Source organism: Phytophthora infestans, genomic scaffold, assembly GCF_000142945.1.
Source record: "Phytophthora infestans T30-4 supercont1.48 genomic scaffold, whole genome shotgun sequence".
Classification (NCBI taxonomy): Eukaryota; Oomycota; class Peronosporomycetes; order Peronosporales; family Peronosporaceae; genus Phytophthora; species Phytophthora infestans.
The window spans coordinates 371104-382677 of record NW_003303711.1 but is presented as its reverse complement, the minus strand read 5'-3'; positions in this window follow the sequence as shown (position 1 = coordinate 382677).

Below are 11574 nucleotides of genomic sequence, written 5' to 3'. Positions count from 1 at the left end.
GCAATCACGTTGAGTTTGCCCGGCTTGTACTCGACGCGGAAGTTGTACTCCGCGAAGAAGAACAGCCACCTCGCCATCCTTTGGGAGAGGTGAGGCGAGTTAGTCGCCGTCCTCAAGGATGCGTGGTCTGTGTAGATCACGAAGGGCCGGGAGCCCCGAAGGTGAACACGAAACTTCACAAGGGCATATAGCATTGCCAGGGGCTCCTTGTCGTGGACAGGGTAGTGCCGTTTGGCGGCTTTGACCTGCCTGAACTGGAACGAGATGACTCGTTCATGTCCAGCCGTGTTGACCTGCAGCAGTGCACACCCGATGACGTAATTGGACGCATCGCAGACGACGCTAAACGTCTTCGTCTCGTCCGGCATGGCCAGGACAGGAGCCTCTGGGAGGCTGGCCTTGATGCTGTCAAAAGCATCCTGGTGCTCTTGCTCCCAGAGCCAGTCGACGTCCTTCTGAAGGAGGCCCGACAAGGGCTTAGCGAGGCCCCCGTACCCTGCACTGTACTTGTGAAGATAGTTAGTCAAGCCCAACCTTTTTCGAAGATCCTTCTGGAATCGGGGCGTTGGCCATGCTGCTATGTCCCTGACCTTGTCTGGGTCAGCCCGAACGCCCACGTTTCTTACGAAGCAACCGAGAACCTTAATCTCTGATGACGCGAAGACGCACTTGTCGATGTTGACGTAAAGCCTGCTCGCTCGCATCACGTCCAACACTCGACGGAGGTGCCCAGATGCACCTCCATGGCCGTCTTGCGTCCCTCGGCACGGCTATGGACGAATATGTCGTCGAAGTACGTCTGTACGAAGGCGTGCAGTGGCCTGAACAATTGCGTCACGAGGCTATTGAATGTCGCCGGGGTGTTAGACAAGCCCTGCGGCATGACGAGCCACTCCCAAAGCATGCCGCTTGGAGTGCCCACCGCGGTGAGTGGGATGTCGCTCTCACGCATCAAGATCTGGTAGTATCCGTCTACCAAATCCAGCGCACTTTACTGTACGCTTCCTGCCATGTTGTTTAACAACACGTCCTTTCGTGGGATTGGTGTTTGGGCCGGCACCATCGCGTTGTTCAGCTTGTTATAAGCATGAACTAGACGGCACTTTCCGTTCGGGTTCCGAACGCAGAAAGCTGGCATCGAGTGCGGGGACTTCGACTCCCGCACCATGCATGCCTTCGCTTTCGCAGCGAAGAAGGCATCAAGCCATTACCTCGTGACACAATACTTTGTGTTAGGCACGAGATCAATCTCATGCCGTACGCCTCGATCCGGTGGGAGTTGGGTCGGTGGATGTTTGCTCACCACGTCCGCATACTCCGCTACGTATTGTTTCATTGGATTCCTGGGGGTCCTTAAGATACTCAGAGCCCAAGCGCGTCTGACGCTGCTTGCTCAAACCTTCTAGGACGTCCTCGTCCAAGACAGAGGAGTAGTTCAACTTCTCCCGAGTGGCATCTGGTCTAATGAGCACCATCTCGGCAATCTCCCCAGCCTTGAGGTTGGCCAGGAAAGACTCGGCCGTCATTTCTTCGAGGTTCGGTATCTCTGCAACCTCTGGCAACGGCTCCAAGTGGACACCTGATGCCTTGACGAGTAAGCCGGTCTCGCCATCGAAGATGCGATAACACTCTTCCACCGGCCTTGTCGGAGGAGCCCGGGCACTGGACTCCGAGTCGCTTGAAGCGACGTCGTCGTCGACGGCGACCGTGACGTGGAGTTTTGCTACCCACGTCTGGGGATGTCGGCGCTCCGACATCCGAGGCACTCGTGGCCTCGTGTGATACTGTGGTACCCACACAGGAAGCGTGCTCAACACCTTCCTCTTCAGTTAAGGTCTGGGCGATCGCGTGTGGCACTATGTTACCCACACAGGAAGCGTATTCGACGTCTTCCTCTTCAGTTAAGGTCTGGGCGACCGTGTGTGGAACTCTGTTACCCACCCGGAACACGCTATCGTCAAAGTTCGTGATAGCTGCAGCTGTCTGCGGAACTAAGTTACCCGCTTGTGGACCCAAGTTACCCACTTGGCCAGAGCCTCTTCTGGGCGCTGCCACCATCAAAACATCCTTGGAGTCGTCATATACGTCGACGACTCCCAAGCATCTGCCGGACGCTTTGGTCCCCCGACAACCCTTGCGAGCGCCCTGAGTTCCGACAGAAGTGGGAACATGACTCACCAATGCTCTGTCGGGCTGCGCAGGGCGGCTGGCACCGATTGCCTTGCCTCGCCAGCCGATCCAGGGCTCGTGCTTCTCAGCCAGGGCATGCCCAGGATCATATCGTATGGATCCATGTCGAGAACAGTGAACTCTTCGAGGCTGTCAAATTCTTCAAGCTTGACATCCAGATCCACTTGGACGTTGGGGACAGTGACGACCTTCCCGTCAGCCGGTCGCTCTGATACTGTCCCGTTGCCCTTGCTTTCTCTCAAAACATCGGACAACTTGTTGCTATTACGAGCAACTGTCTGGCGGCGTGCGAAATTCCTCGATGCCCCAGAATCGATCTAGATTCTGAAGGGATGATCGTATCCCCGTACACATCCGTGTACTACGAGCAACCCGCCGCTGCTCTTCACCGATTCGAGGGTGCGAATACTCTCAGGGGCTAAGTACCCGTGGTATGCGCTACCCGCGCACCCATCAAGAAGACTTAGTTCTTCCCCAGTAGGGCGCCCCGCCCCTACTGGTTTCCGGCGTTCCCCTGCCCCCGAGATCCTGGATCCTGGCTTCTGCCAGCGACCCTTGAGGACGGGCTTGGGGAAAGATCGTCTGCGGAGTCTTTCCGCGGGACAGTCGCGCTTGAAGTGGCCCATCTTCCCGCAGCCGAAGCAGCGGATGTCACGCTGTTCGGTGGAGCCGAGTTCCAATGGGAACTGGTCCGTTGGGGCTCGTTCGACCGGGAGTCGACAAGGAACTCCCAGGCCATGCGAGGCCGGCGTACGCGCCTGGCGATGGCTATACTCTTCCCGAAGAGCCACTTGAATCGCCTCTTCAAGGGTGTTTGACTGCACCCGGAACAGCTGAGTGCGCGCGGGGCCCACTCGAAGGCCGTCCATGAACACTGTCATCTTGATGTGTTTGCTGAGTGGGTTTCCCACTAGGGACGCCGTGAGTTCCCGTATCTCTTGCAAGTACTCGTGCAGCTCACGCCTCCCTTGCTTGCACGAGAGGAAGCGCGAGCGTTGGCATAACTCGTAGTTCGCCGGGAGGAACGCAGCTCGGAGCTGTTCACACAGCTGAGCCCAGGATGTGACATCCAGGGGATGTGTACACCCAACCCTTAGCACGGCCGCTAAGGTTGGAGAGTGCAAAGGCAACACGAAGTTGCTCGGTCGAGATCAGAGCCGCGTCCATAGCGAGCTCTACTTCTCGGACCCAGAAGTGAAGGCTCTCGCCTTCCTTCCCTTCATACGGCTTAACCTTCAGCCGAATTGGCTTCGGGTGAGATGGATTCGCTTCCACCGCCGGAGCCTGCAGGTTCTCCCGCACATGCGCGATGAGACCCTGCTCGTAAGCGTCAAACACATTGACGTGCTCGAGCTGCGCGGCCGGTGTTGACGCCACCAGGCTCTGCAGGGCCTCCATCTCGAAGATACCTGCCATCTTCTGAACCAACTCGAACTGTGAGCCGTTCGGATGGGAAATGTTGTTCATATCCAAGGCAACAAATCTTAGAGAGGTTCAGGTAGTCGACCCGCTTTGGCGTGGATTGATTACGAGTGCTATCAAGGATAACGGGGTCACACAGCACCTTGCACTAGAGGAAGTTGGCTTCCGAGCGTTTACAAACTCTCAGTGAACGGCAGTTCACAGGTCCCTTTTTACTTAAAGGGAGCGAGGTGACAAAAAAAACAATTTAAGGTAGGCTGTAAGCTGAGTATATTTATAGGTAGGCTAAGCTTGAGTTAAATATTAAAACTATAAGTCACCTATAGAAAAGCAATGTCATCAGCCAATGGTTAGTTTTGGACGACCTTGGTACCTTGCATAAGCGTCGTGCTCAACGCCCATTCATTCGCAAAGAGCATGACATGAACTTCTTTCGACCGATCGAAGTGCCTGAGGATGGGTGCATGTGAAACACTCGCCTTCAATTTCTCGACGGAACGACGTGCCACAGAAAGGCCACCTTCAGCGACAAAGTCTTCATCCTTCAGCTGGACAGCGCCGCACCGTAGACAGCAAAGTCTTGGATAAAGCGGATGTAATAATTAACCACTCCAAGGAGCGACTGCATGCCCCGCTTGCTCGTTGAAAACGAAAGCTCGATGATGACCGCAAGCTCACTGTGCAAATCTTGCCATCAATCAGCTCAGCGTCGCCAGACAGCTGTCGAAATCCTTGCCGCCAAAGCAAATATCATCCACAAACGACCGTCGACCAAACACGGGTACCAGCGACGATTCGGCTGGCTCCCCAGTCGTAAACATGTCAGCGACGGGACTGTTGATGAGCTGTAATATGGGCTCGGCCTCCACCGGTGCTTCGCGGTCTGCCGCGAACTTCGTTTGGAGCGAACCATCGGTGCCTACTCCACGACGTACCTTGACCTGTTCTTCAGCTAAACGCATCGTGTCCGAGTATTCAAACCAATCTCCTTTTGGCTGAACAAACCCCCAGAACGCGTTATCAATCATGCGTTGATATCGCTGCAAGCTGGCCGTTGCTACCCGCGTACGCGTCACGTAGATGGAAAATTCACTCACTTATTTGGACATAAGCTAAATCATGGTATATGTACCATCAACGCTCACACAGCGTATTTTACTAATGCGCGCTCACAAATTGAAACTACAGTATTGAATGTGCACTACGCGCGACGAATTAGTTGTTGTCTACATAGACACGAGTATGTGTGCGACAGTGCAGACCTTACAGGTGGGTGTAACAAGTCGATGTGGCGGTACTGTACTTAAGTGTGGTGTAGTGATTTCTCCAGAGTTGCGGATCATCACCCTTCGACATAGATGCGACACCGCCCGAGATGTTCAAGCGACGAGTCCTCGGTCACGTGATGTACCGTGGCTCCTAGGTGCAAGAGACTCGACGGCGTCACTACCGAATACTCAGCGAATATTGGATACGGTCCAGATGTCACTTATCCAGGCTGTCCTTATTATTCATAATGGGCTGACCGGATTCGCATTCAGCGTCCAAGAACTGGCCATCTACGGTACGAAACCTCGGTGGTGGTTGGGATGAGTTCGCGGAAGACCCCGCAACCCTTTGAAGGCACGTTCACCGTCTGGGACAGGGCGCGAGCTGTTAAAGATGCTTTTGCGACGTTGCAGACGATGCTTGGTGTGCAAGAAGATCCATAACGGATCATTGTTCACTTTTTATTTGTAAACATGATTAGGACTTCTAACTAGGAATAGGCCCGACATAAATACAGAACAGAATTTCCACTCAAGCACACAGAGCGACGTCCGGCTTCAAGGTAAGCGTCTGGTCAAGTTTATTTTAGTGTGTTATGCCTGTCGGTGAACTCAAAGCTCTGTAGCGAGGGTTCATCCGGCAAGTCCAAGAGACTGTGTGTTTTGGCCGATTACTATCGGGTGGTTTAACGTGACGGCTTATTGTTGCCTATTTGCACGGCTGGCAGCGCTTGTATTGCATCCCTTTTATTCTTCCAACCGAATGTTAAACACTCGGTGCTCTCGTAAAAGGCTTACCCGTGCCTGGTACCCTTCCGCTGCTGGGACCACGAGGATTCAAAACACCTGCTAGCTTTGCTCGTGCTAGTAGCGTGTACTTATTTTAACAGGTTGGCCGATATAAGTAGTTTACAAGGTCCGGTCTTTACCGGTGCAAGGGCAGAACTGGGGTCTTCAGGTCTACCCGAAAGATCGATTGCTATTCTAGCAGACGTATTGTTGTCGGAACGTCCTAACTACATTTGTAGCTAGAGTTCACGGGGGAATTCCATTACCACAGCTGGTGTCGCGACCCGGAAACAGAGGGTGGCCATTGTGAACTGTTTGTATGGCCTTCTAGTTAGCGAGGAACCAAGAGAAGAAGAACAAGAAAAACAAGAAAACAAGAAGTATGGCGAAATAACAACCGACGGTACCAGCTACGCCTGCCAAGTCTGGCGGGGCTCGCAACAAGGGTTCAAGCTCGGACGTGTCGGCTGGACGCTTTGCAGCCGCCACCAAGCTTTCGGTGAGCTGCGAGGACAAGGCGGACGACGGTCCTGACGCCCATCATTATGACGGCTACGAAGTCAAGACGCCGGCTCCAGAGCCAGGCGCCGCGACACCTAGAGACAGCCACGCTATCATCAGGGCTGAGTAGAGCGACCAGGTCCCTTTCGAGGAACCTCGTCGACGAGCTATATGACGTTGCGGGGCCAGAACCGGTCTATAAAGAATACGACGATGGGACGAGGGTTCTAAGCCTTCGGTGGCGAGTTCAAAGCATTCAGCATTGCTGAAATCACCTCGCCCGCCTATCAACGGTGACACGCCAGCCGCCAAGCGCGTCTTCGGCCGCGTACAAGCGCTGATACAGAATGATGATTGGATGCAGCTGTTCAAGCCCATCCACAAGCGACAGGCCGACTGACCCACGCTTGCGCAGTTACTTCGATACCCAGTCAACTTGGTTTCGACTAGCCAAGTTGTCGAGGATTCAGTCTCGCTACTACTGTCGCTGGGCTTTGAGAACGAGACTTATCAATCGACGATGTCGCTCCAAGATTGGCAACCTCATGAGGCTGGAGCTGCTCTCTAGAAATGGAAGAAGAAGCTTCGGAAGGCATTTGGCGCTGTCGACATCAGCGCTGGAAAGCAGCCTGTGAGTTGACCAACCGTTCATGATGAAGATCCGTCCACGATTCCGCTGCCGCGGCCACCCCAACGACTTGACCATACGCCTCCTACCAAGCGTGGAGTTGATCGTGGTGCCTTTGGCACTACCGAAGCTTCACCGTACTTTCAAGACTCGCACATGGTTACGCCACGTTCGGAGAGCTGTATGCAACGCGTGTACGCTGGTAACGAGGGTTCATTCGGTCGCCGGGGCGGTGCGTGAGCTTCCAAAAGTGTCGCCCGACGTCGTCCGGTTGACAGCGATGGTTCGTCAAGTGACGATGACATTTTGATGCGTACATTCGACGAAGAAGATCCTCAAGTCGAGTTAATGCGTCAGATGAATGAGCTGGCAACGCTTAACGACGTGGACCCGACACCGAGTATTGAAATGGCATCATACCGACCATTGGATCGCATTAAGCCGTTCTCAGGCTCTCGCAGCAAGAGCGAGAACTATATGCAGTGGCTCCGCGGGTTCGTCTACGAAATGACTGGAACGCACACAGATGCTGCCAAATGGTGCATTTCATTTTAGCTAAGTCTCCGGGACGAAGACATTCATTGGTTCCGTTAATCTCCGAAGAAGACGAAGCGCAAGTGGAAGCTGCTGAGTGATGCGTTCATCCGCTACTATTACTCGTAGTTCACGCAGCCGGCACTGTCCCGTTACTACTCTGCAAAGCGGGAACGTAACAAACATCTGTGCGACTACATAAACAGACTGAATGGCTACGCTCGGAACGCCCGTCTACACTTCGAGAAGAGTAGCCGCGACGCAAAAAAACACGTACAGCAGTTGCTGGCAGCGTGCAATGTTGACAAGTTGGCGGAGAGTCTCTACCACACTCGAGTCACCGACATTCACGAGCTCGAAGAGATCATTGAAGATGTTTTTAAGGGCAAGGAGCGAATGGCTAAGCGTAACAGTATCGACACTCCAAGAGTCGAGATGCACGACGCGACGATGCGTACGCCCGCAACAACCAACGTGATGACCGTCGCCGCGATGACAACCGCAACAAACCGAGAGTGACGCTCATTGAAGCCACGGCGGGTGACCTACTAGCTGAATTGGAGGATCGTGAAGCTGCCCGGTTGGGCGGCGGGGGGGGGGGGCTCCGAGTATTCAAATGAAGATCAGAACGCTTATAGCGATGTCCAAGACGAGTATACCGACTTTCAGCCCGAAAATACGGATAGTGACTTCTCATCGGACGAAAGTGACCGATACCCCGCCGCGGCTAACGAATATGAGCACTGTGCAGCCGCTGAAGGCACCTACGCACGTTCAGAAACCCGTCAGACGCGTGGGAACACGCCTGATCGCGAGAATGATTTCAATCAAGATCGCCGGGGTGGTGACCGTGGGTTCAATCAGGACCAACGCGGTCGGCGCGCCTTCAACCGCGACAACAGACAGCCACAGTATGGACCATGCGCGGTGTGCGGTGGTAAGAGTCACTCCTCCCACCACTGCAACAAGCGATGCAAGTTCTACAAACAACGCCACGATGCTGAAGAGTGCGAGCTTTTCCGCAACTTCCAAGACCTTGCCAAACTCGTGCGTACCAAAGACACGAAGAAGGGTTTTCCACCAGAGCTCAAGCCCGTCGTTCAGGAACGCCATTTAAACTAGACAACCCGTCAACTACAACTGGGTTGGTCTCTATCGGGCTGCCACAGTTAGTCGAGCCTTCAATGGTAGTAGAGTGTATCTTTGATTTCATGGGGCAGAGAGAATGGCCTGATAATTATGTAACAAGTGCGAGCGCGACGGAAAATGAAAAGGAGAGGAAATCCTCGGTGGAGGAGCTGGAGAGAGTGGAGTGTGATGATGCTGATGAGGGCACCAGCGAGGGTTCGTTCGGAGTAGTTTCGAGTGCAGCGCGAGACGGGTCCAAGGGTCACTTTAAGATGATGAAGTTGAACCCGGGCTAGATACAGGGGTGGTGGTCGGCTAAGAAATTCGACCGAAGGATCAGAATCAGAGCTCTGGTGCAAGGCGCAGTAAACGACAAGGGGACGAGAATTATCCTCGACACGGGAGCGAGCTTTAGTGTGATCACTGACACCTTTGCCAAGAAGTTGCGGCTCCGAGATGTACCTGATCACGGACGTCGTATTGACATTCAAGGAATCAGCGAAGGCAAGGTGTCTACGACGCGACGAGCATGCGTTAAGATTACGCTCGGATTGGAGATGGTGTACGAATTCGAGATGTGGGTCATGGCGCATAGAGCAGGCGACGATGTGGTACTCGGAACCGACGTTATGACCCCAGCTGGGATTCGGATGGACCTGTTTTACGGCGCGGCGCAATTGCCGCACGAAGGCCAAATTCCATAAGAAGCGTCAAATCAGGCTGGAAGAACACGTACTGTGGGTTCGTCGAACGGACAAGTTAATCCCGTCAGTGGCGAGGTTTCGACGTGGACGGCCTCAAAGTATTCGGGTGACCAATGTATATGACCAAACGGTGTACCTACCAGCACACGACTCGATTGCGATGTGGATACCAGATGGGGATTTGCCGCGAGGTGGCGGCTATGTGCGTCTGGACTCCCAGAAGTACCAAAATTGGCAAGTGCTGGCCTATGAAGGCTGCAGAGACCGCAAGCTGTTTCAGCGGGAGTGCGAGATCTACGAACAATGGCTCGCAACGCAGCCTTCGGCAGTCGAGCGACCAGATTATCCTCAACCCCGTGGGGTGCTAGCAAGGCCCTTCGAGGACTTGCAGATGGACTCCGATTATCGTCGGACGTGTGCAGAGCGCTGGGCAATGATCATGGAGGAACGTGAGCTAGCGGAGGCCTGTCTGGCGTCTGGTGTGACAGCCGGGAACTTGGCTGATGGTCAATTTTCCGAAACGCCTTTGGACACTTACACGGCAGCTCACGGCGAAGCCAATAATGCAAACGAAGCCTCGGTAGCGCGTACACACGAGCGACTGAGCTCCGTAAAAGTTGTACATACGCCAACGAGTGTTCGTTTCGAGTCTGGGTGACAACGGGATCGACAAGTAACAGTACTGGATCAGATGGAGACACCAGTTTATACGATATTGTCCCGGGCTTGCACGCAGCCGAATTTGCGAACGAATCATCGGTGGTTGGTGCAGAATACGCAGACGTCGTACTGAAAGTGGTGAACACGGCACCAAGTGTTCGTTGCGAGATTGGAGCGAATGCCGGACTGTCAAGACAACGGTCATCCGAGGAGCTGAGCAGAAGTCAACAGCCCAATATGTCGGCTGCCTGCGCATTCAATATTGCGAACAAAGATTCGGCAGGCGGCCCAGCGATAGGAAACCAGGCGAAGAAGGGGATGGACCCAGTACCGAGAGCTCAAATCGAAGCGGATGCCGACGTTGCGTTGAGGGAAGAGTCCGTCGCGACTTTGGACGAAACGTTCATGTCGGGTGCTCGCGTGCTAACAGCCGAAGGAAATAAAGCAACGGAGGACACAAGAAGTGATTTCTGCGAGCACCCAGCTAACAACATCGGTCTGGAAGACAACGCAAAGGGCTTGGCCTTCCTGCCTTACCGAAGAACCAACACGACGATAGACTACAGTGCACCCAATGTTGCTGATCCCAAGCTGTCGACCGATCGCTGAGAGCGTATAGCTCCAACGCTTAAGAACCACGAGCACATCATGATTGCTAGTGGCAACGCACCGCCGCCGCCAGCCTACGGCGCCGTATGCGATATCGACACGCAGGGGCATGCCCCAATCGAACAGCGTGCCCGACGCGTGCTGCTACGGACTTTGTTGAGAGCAGGATTGATCGTCTTTTCAAGCAGTCCATGGGCAACGCTGATTGTGATTGTGATGAAAAAGAACGGGCTGGACATCCGGCTCTGCATTGATTACAAGATGGTGAATGCCATCACCGCAATCATGGAGTATGCAATGCCGCTAGTCGACAATTTGTTGACAGATCTCGAGTGCTACCTATGGTTTTGCTCGCTGGATGCTGCAAGCGGCTTCTGAGCCGTCATGATGACCTTGTGAGCACGTAAAGTATCGGCGTTTGTATGTGCACTAGGACACTTCGAGTGGTTACGCATGCCCTTCGGGCTAAGGGACGCGCCGATGATCTACACAGTAGATGCCATGTAATAAATATTATATGAAACGCGCTACACTCTGTAGGTGCGTCAGCACTACTAGCAGCTCCATAGTCAGCTAACCGTATGCTCGGCTCTAAGCCTCGCGTTGCCCCCCCCCACCGTACAAAACACAAAGATAGGAAGGAAAATGGGGCCTAAAAGGGAGTATATTCTAATCATTTGATCCTCTTCTGCTTCTTTTGCTCGATATAGTCGGCGGTTCGAGCGGTCAGCTTGCGAGCGTGGCTTCGCTTATTTTTTTTCTTGGTGCAACAGTCAGGACCCATCGCCTTCTTGATGTTTCCCATGCTTTCCTGGCATCGCACTTCGGCCGCATTAGTTGGGGGGAGGCTTTTCCTCCCAGAACTCAACCGTTTTTGGGATGTTCTCGCAGGCAATACAGCGCCGCACGATGTCCCACCCGCTGATTGTGCGGAACGTGTAGCCGTACTGCAGTTTCCTACAGCAGACTCAAGGCGCCCGAGAATCTGTCGCAGACCGCTGCCGATTCAGCAGAAGCAGGTCAATCTTGGTTTTGCTCGACGTGGGCCTCGCCATGTTGCAAACTGTGGGCAAACTCTTACGATTCCTAACGTGCGTAAAATATTAGGTATTCTTAGGATATTTACTGCTGGGTGTATTTT